Raw genomic sequence first — 8,137 nt, forward strand, 5'->3', positions numbered from 1 at the left:
TGAGTGCAAGTGTTTGTTAGTTTGTGCAGGTGCATAGATTGGAGACTTGCTTGTGCCTCCTACTAGATTGATACCTTGGTTCTTAACTGAGGGAAATACTTATCTCTACTTTGCTGCATCACCCTTTCCTCTTCAAGGAAAAAATAAATGCAAGCTCAAGAAGTAGCAGCTACCCCCAAGAGATAGGTCACGTGCTTCCCACCCTTCCAATTTAATATACATGCACTCTTCTGCAAGTCACTAGTGCAAAACCGGGATGTATGACCGGTTCGTAAGGGCCTTTAGTGCCGGTTCGGCAACCGGCACTAAAGAGTGGGGACTAAAGGTCCCCCCCCTTTAGTACCGGTTAGGCACGAACCGGCACTAAAGTGCACCCACGTGGCACGAGCCAGCGTCGGGGGCGGGGAGCCCTTTAGTACCGGTTAGTAACACCAACCGATAGTAAAATATTTAAGGGGGTTTTGGTTTTACATTTTTTCCTTTAATTTTGTTTTTTCCATTTAATATTTTTTTTGTTTGATGGTATTTTACGATACTACATATTTTACACGTTATGCATATATATATGTATATAAATAGAATTTCTCGTAGAACCGATCATATATATATATATATATATATATATATATATCATCGAATGTCTCACAAGCACCATTATAATTCACACATATACACATGCATGTATATATTTATACAATTAGGTATATATATACAATTTCTCCTACATGTTCCTTGGTGCCTTCGGAGCACGATGACAAGTGGTTCATGGGGGCGGTAGCGGGTAATAGTATTATCCTTTGGGATCTATGACCTGGTCGAGCAAAAATCCCGCTATTTCCTCTTGAAGTGCTCGTATGCGCTCCGTTGGTAGGATCTTGTCTCGCACGTCATGGAACTGTTAAGAAGGAGATCAATATCGATAATCATGTAAAAATTGTGAATAGTGTTCTATGAAACGTACCCTTTGCTATCTATCAGATCTGCTCCTTTCGGACGCCATCATGCGAATGTTCTCGCAAACATAGAATGCACACACATCAGTCCCCGGCGCCTACTTCAGGGCCTTTACGAGAATTGAATTTAATCAGGTAATAATTAATCAAGCATGATAATTAATTAATGGTATTGAAACAAGAATTAAAGAGATGGTAGCTAGCTAGCTAGTACTACTTAATTACTTACCTTGGGTCGATACCAAAACAGCTTTTCTGCCCATTTTCCTGGAGTCACCTTGATGAACTTTGCCCAAGCCCTGCCCGCCGGCAAAGAAAATTAATAAAGGGGTTATTAAATAGTTCATATCAGGAAATACGAACTAAATAGGCCGAGATATAGTTAATAATGATTGAAATTACCTGTTGACTATCCCCTTCAAGATGGTGTAGTCACTTTCTTTTTTAAGTAGTGAGTCCAGTACTTCAACTTTTCCTTCGTCAACTTTAATGTCTAACAAGATCTAGTGGAAACTGCATGCGCACATGTTTGCATGTCTTAATTAAGCAGGCATGTGCATAACACTAATAAACTACCCTAAACCATATACACTTAATTATTAACATCTAGCTAGCTAGTAAGCAAAAACAGAATTTGTAGTACAAGACAGTGTGACTCACAGGAAGTTGTAAGGAAGTAGTATATCTTCATTGGTATTGAGGCGCTTCAAGAACTCTAGCATGCTTTCCTCTAAACTTGCTCGACAACTTGCCATTTTCCATGTGTATTCATTAACGGTATTTGGGTCAATGAACCCAATGCCATAGCGTCCAGATTTTTTCATTTCATACATCTTCATCCTGCATAATACCACAGAAAAGAATATAGTGAGGATAATTACAGGTAATGATTGATCAAAATGATCACTACAGCTAGCTTGAGACTTAAATTACAGAAAGAAATCACTTACAGACAATAGCAACTGACGATAGATTTGTCGAGTGCATCTTGATTGAATAACTGAAATAGTTCTGAATACTCAACGGACACAGCTTTCTCATGGAAGTAATGCTCCTCCTTGACATTCACCATGAGGGACTCTCGATTGGAACTCTTGGTAATGTTCATGTACCACTGATGCAATTCATACATTCTCGTTGGGAGGTTCTTGACCTCGTCTGGCTCGACCAAAGGTTGGCCCCGGACATATTTCCGTTTTATTTCCTCCTCTCTAAGCGGAGACATGGGCTCGATCTCGAGGAGTTTGTCCCACAGTGATCTTGAGCATTTCAGCCTGCATTATATGCTCCTCGGTTATTACCACATTGCCCAGCTGGGGAACATTAATGGTTTGCCCACAATAATATTGGGTGTGCGTACTCTCATGTGTTGTTGGCACAACAAGCAGGGGGATCGATTGCGCCGCCTGTTCTCCCAGATGGGGAACGGTTTTCCCGCATTTTTGACAGCTGCTAGTTGGCTCGAGCTTGAGCTCGCTTCTTTCTGTAGTCGTGCTCGATGTACCTTCCTGATTTGGCGCGCATAGTCTGAGTCAACAGGCTTGGGAGCTGGTTTTCTTTCCATATGAATAAAGTGGTCAATAACTTTCTCAGGCACTTTCTCCCTTGGCGGCGGTGCCGGTTTCGGTCCAAAATGGGCGTCCACTTGGGCCCGCACTATGGCATCGTTTTGCTCCTTGGTCATGTCGTAAGGCCTCTGAGGAAGAGGAGCGAGGCTTGGACCATATTTATATCGCTTGCCTCCGCCTGTACCTCCTGTACTACCTCGACTTGTACTGCTACGCACCATAGTTGCGGCGTGTCTCTTCTGCGATTGCTGAGGCGGCGGAGACGGCTGACATGGCTGAGTAGGAGCAGGAGTCTGCTCACGCATTGGTGGACTTGGAGGAGCGGGAGTATGCTGACACGATGGCGGACTTCGAGGAGGAGTCGGCTCACGCGTTCGTGGACTTGGAGGAGCGGGAGTCTGCTGACACGGTGGCGGACTTCGAGGAGGAGTCGGCTCACGCGTTCGTGGACTTGGAGGAGCGGGAGTCTGCTGACTCGGTGGCGGACTTCGAGGAGGAGTCGGCTCACGCTGTGTCGGTGGCCTTTGAAAGATGATGCAACCCTTTCTCCATAGGATGATATGATGTATGGCCTCTCCCAGTGTGTGCTCGTCGTCACCTCCAGGAATGTCAAGCTCTAGCCCCGAATATTGGTCCACCACCTCATCAACCAAGACACGAGCATAGCCTGCTGGAATCGCGTTGCAATGGAAGGTTGCTTCGGGGGGATTTGTAAAAGCAACGGCGTCCGCCACCTTCATGGATATGTTCTTCATTTTGAAGTGTAGCTCACAGTTAGTGTTCTCTATGATGTCATCCACAGGGTATCTATCCAGCAGTGCGTCGCCTGGGGCGGAACCAACGCTGCTTCTCGGCATGGATGGGACGGTGCTATCCAATGCTGGACGATCATCCGCTAGCTACTGCCGCTGCTGAGACCCCCTTTCCTGGCTAAGTGAGTCGATCTGCTGCTGCTGCCGCTGGAATTTGAGTGCCAAGTTCGCGTGCCTTGCTTCTTGGCCTTGAAGGCGTTCTACGTCCTGCTTCCTCTGTTCCTCCTCCAGCTTCCTCTTCTTCTCCTCCTCCATCTTCTTTCTTGCATGGCACCTGTAGTCGTCGTTCCATTCCGAAAAGCCCTCATACCAGGGAATAACGCCCTTGCCTCGTGTTCTTCCCGGGTGTTCAGGATTTCCCAGGGCGCGCGTAAGCTCTTCGTTCTCTCTGTTGGGCGTGAACACCCCCTTTCGAGCATCTTCTATTGCGTCAAGTAACTTTTGTTCGGCTCCTTTTAGACTTGCCTTCTTCGAAACCAGGCCTGTCTTCGGGTCCAACGCCCCCCCATGCGCATAGAACCAAGTTCTGCACCTGGGGGGCCAGCTCCTAGTAACCGGAGTGACCCCTGCATCCTCCATCTCTTGCTCAGACTTATCCCACTTAGGCATTGCCACCGCGTAGCCACCTGGCCCCAGCCTATGGAACTGCGTCTTTTTTGCGGCATTGGCCTTGTTTTTTCTCGACCGTTCCTTAGATAATTCTGATTCCTTGAATTTCACGAAAGCGGGCCAGTGTTCTCTTTGCTTCTCCAGTGTTCCCTTGAATTCTGGAGTCTTCCTTTCTGCATCAACGTAGTTGGTCCATACAGTTTTCTTGTGGGTGTTGAATGCAATTGCCATTTTCTTAAGAGCAGCGTCCTTGACTTTCTGCACATCTGCATCAGTGAAATAATCTGGTAGGGTGAAATGTTCCATCAGAGATTCCCAAAGCTTTTTGTTTGCTCTATCGTCGACCCAAGTAACATCTGGACGTTTAGTTTTTGGCTCTTTCCATTCTTGAATGGAGATCGGGAGTTGGTCCTTCACAAGAACTCCGCACTGACGACGAACTTGTTCGCAATGTTCTTAGGCGTGAGGGGTTTGCCACTAGCTTCGATGGAATCGATGTTGTACTTTACACCCTCCTTCAACTTTTTGCCTGGGCCTCGCTTTTTCCTGCTGTCTGTAGAAGCAGATTTGCTCGATCTGGAGGGCTGGAAGAAGAAAGATCGATTTGTTAATATATCTTCAAATAAAAAAACATGTGATGATCACGAGATGCCTGCTTATATAAATATACCTCGCTGGTAGTCTTTGTTATTTCAAGATCAACATTGTATTCGTCATCATAATCATTGTCTGCGTCATCATAATCATAACCATAGTTCATGACTTCATCATCTCGGTCGTCGAGATCGAATATCTTATCATCACCCTCCCCGGTATTGTTCAGATATTGGGAGCCGTCATCTGCTTCATTCAGATCATCTGGCCTGTTAGGGCTACGTATGATCTCGAACAGGGCCTCTTCTCCCTCTCTGCCGGTATTGTCCGCCATGGCTTTTATTTAACTAATCCAGAAGAAATATAAAACAATTTAGTATTCAAATTACAATGCATGGATGCAATCAATAAGGAAAAACTGAATCATATAGTACATAATATGCATCGTCTCGAATACATCGTCTCGAATAATATATAATCTCGAATACATCGTCTCGAATAATATATAATCTCGAGTACATCGTCTCTAATAATATATATAATCTCGAATACATCGTCTCGAATATTATATATCGAATACAACACTGGCTAGGTAGCTAATAAAGATCGAATACTACAGAAGAATCTAGGCCACTCGCGGTTCCTGGGGCGCGGGCGGTGGACACCCAAAGAGAAGGAACCATCACAGGATCATATCTCCGGTCACCTGCCCAAAGAACCTGCCAGGTATTGGAGAACCTGACGTCCATAGCAGCCATGTAGCGATGGACGTGCTCGTCCTCCTCCCTGACACGGCGACGCACCACCTCCGGCGGGACCGGCTCCCTCTGCACCGAATGTGGCCCACGTGAACGCCACCAAAGGAGATCATGGTCGACGACGGGACCCGAGGCCGGGTTCCTCACCAAGCGACGCGCCCCTCCAGGTAGCACCTACCAGTGCCACCCCGGCGGAGCCCAGTCCCGGACATGGGTCAGCCGGACGTCGTCGCGAACGGGTCGACAGCGAGGATGCGGGCCGGGCATCGTCGAGAACAAATACTATATGCCCGCAAAAAATAACATTTTTTAAATGATTGGATTGTGATAACTACAATTCTATATGCAAATTCTAAATTTTTCTATAACTAAAATTATAACATCGATCATCGTCTAACAATTTGACATTAATCTAATTCATCTAGCTAAAACTAATTCTAAAATTTATAACATTTCTATATAACTAACATTTCTATAACATTTCTAATATTTCTATAACTAAAAAACAGAAAAATTGCTAACATTTCTATAAATATTTCTATAACTAAAAAACAGAAAAATTTACAACATTTCTATATAACTAACATTTCTATAACATTTAATATTCCTATAACTAAAAAACAGAAAAATTTCTAACATTTCTATAGATATTTCTATAACTAAAAAACAGAAAAAATTCTATAACTAAAATTTATAACTAAAAAACTAAAAAACAATGTGTGTGTGTGTGGACATGGCAGCGGGCAGGAGCTCACCGGCGGCGAGGCGAGGCAACGGGGGGCGGCGACGGGGATGGCGACGGGTGGTGATGACGGGGATGGGGACGGGGCGGCGACGACGGGGACGGGGACGGGCCGGGCGGGGACGACGCGCGGGACGACGGGGCGGGGCGCGGCGACGGGGACGACGGGACGGGGACGCGGCCGGGGCGGCGACGGCGACGGACGGCGACGGGGGCGGCGACGAGGCAGAGGAGAAGAAGCAGAGGGAGAGATGAGAAACTGAATATTTTTTTGAAGTGTTTTCTTATATAGAACCACCCTTTAGTACCGGTTGGAGCCACCAACCGATACTAAAGGTCTGTTTTGGCCAAGCGGCGGGAAGCACACCCCTTTAGTACCGGGTGGTGGCACCAACCGGTACTAAAGACCCCCCCCCCTTAGTACCGGTTGGAGCCACGACCCGGTACTAAAGGGGTGCGCTGGCGCATGTGCGGTGCGGCAAGGTTAGTCCCACCTCGCTAGCCGAGGGGCGTCCGCACTGGTTTATAAGCCCCAGTGCGGTAGCTCTCTCGAGCTCCTCTCCAAAGCAGGCCTACTGGGCCTACCTGTTCTCTGCTGCCCTGTGGGCCTACTGGGCCTTTGCGGGCCTGCATCCTGGCCCAACAACACGTTGGGTTTCTAGTCGTATGCAGGCCGCTCTGGCCTAGTAGGCGGGCTTTTTTATTTTCTTATTTTTTTGCTTTATTTATTTTGTTTATTTATTTTGAGTTGTTTTTTGCTGTATTTAGAGTTTCTTTGTGAATATTTTTGCTTTAGGTACAAAAAATTACAAACTTTCTGTTAGTGCCGGTAGTTTTCAAATTTGAATAGTTTAAATTTTGAATTATTTGAAATTTGTGTGAATCACTAGTTTGTGAATAACTTAACTTTGAAAATAGATTTTTCAGTGATTCTTTTTTCTTATGTTTAATATTAGTGTGTTTTATCATTATATTCAATTTGGTAATGCTTAGGTTATTTAAAAAATGAAATGCCTTTGTAACAGATGAGTTTTCGTCCGAAACCCTGATACTTCGAAAGAGATTGTCCATTTTGTACACGAAGTGCATCCAGTTTTTGCGGTAACCCTCTCTACTTTTTTGCACATGCTATGTGGGTGAAATTATGATACCATGCCAACTTTCAACCTTTTCTGAGTTCATTTGAAGTGCTTTTCAATTTCAGGGTCATTTAGCTGAAAAAATCAGTAAATGCATGAAAGAATTTGTTTGCACATAAAATTTCTTCGCGTTTCAAATGCCAAAACACATAACTACCCTAACTATTACAGAGATTCCCTCCTGGGTGTGAAACACAGAAGAAAGTGATGATAGTGAAGCCGATCACATCCCAGATCTTTGGGTGTGAAACTTTTTCTTCGCGTGTGTCCCTTTGCGCCGTAGCCATGGAAAATCTTCATCATTTAACTGGATGCTCAGGTCAATATTCACTGTGAATGGAGCAATTTCATCAAACTTTTCATAATCTTCTGACATGTCTGTCTTGTCATCCACTCCCACGATGTTTCTCTTCCCAGAAAGAACTATGTGGCGCTTTGGCTCATCGTATGATGCATTCGCTTCCTTATCTTTTCTTTTTCTCGGCTTGGTAGACATGTCCTTCACATAGAAAACCTGTGCCACATCATTGGCTAGGACGAATGGTTCATCTGCATACGCAAGATTGTTGAGATCCACTGTTGTCATTCCGTACCGCGGGTCTTCCGTTACCCCGCCTCGTGTCATATTGACCCATTTGCACCGAAACAAAGGGACCTTCAAACCACGTCCATAGTCAAGTTCCCATATGTCCTCTATGTAACCATAATATGTTTCCTTTCCCGTCTTGGTTGTTGCATCAAAGCGGACACCACTGTTTTGGTTGGTGCTCTTCTTATCTTGGGCGATCGTGTAAAATGTATTACCATTTATCTCGTACCCTTTGAAAGTCATTATATTCGAAGATGGTAACTGGGACAGCGAGTACAGGTCATCTTCAATAGAGGGGTCATGCATGGTATGTGTCTGCAACCAGCCGGCGAAACTCCTGATTTGTTCACGTGTAATCCAGTCATCAGACCGC

The sequence above is a fragment of the Triticum aestivum genome, chromosome 1D, assembly GCF_018294505.1.
Source record: "Triticum aestivum cultivar Chinese Spring chromosome 1D, IWGSC CS RefSeq v2.1, whole genome shotgun sequence".
Classification (NCBI taxonomy): domain Eukaryota; kingdom Viridiplantae; phylum Streptophyta; class Magnoliopsida; order Poales; family Poaceae; genus Triticum; species Triticum aestivum.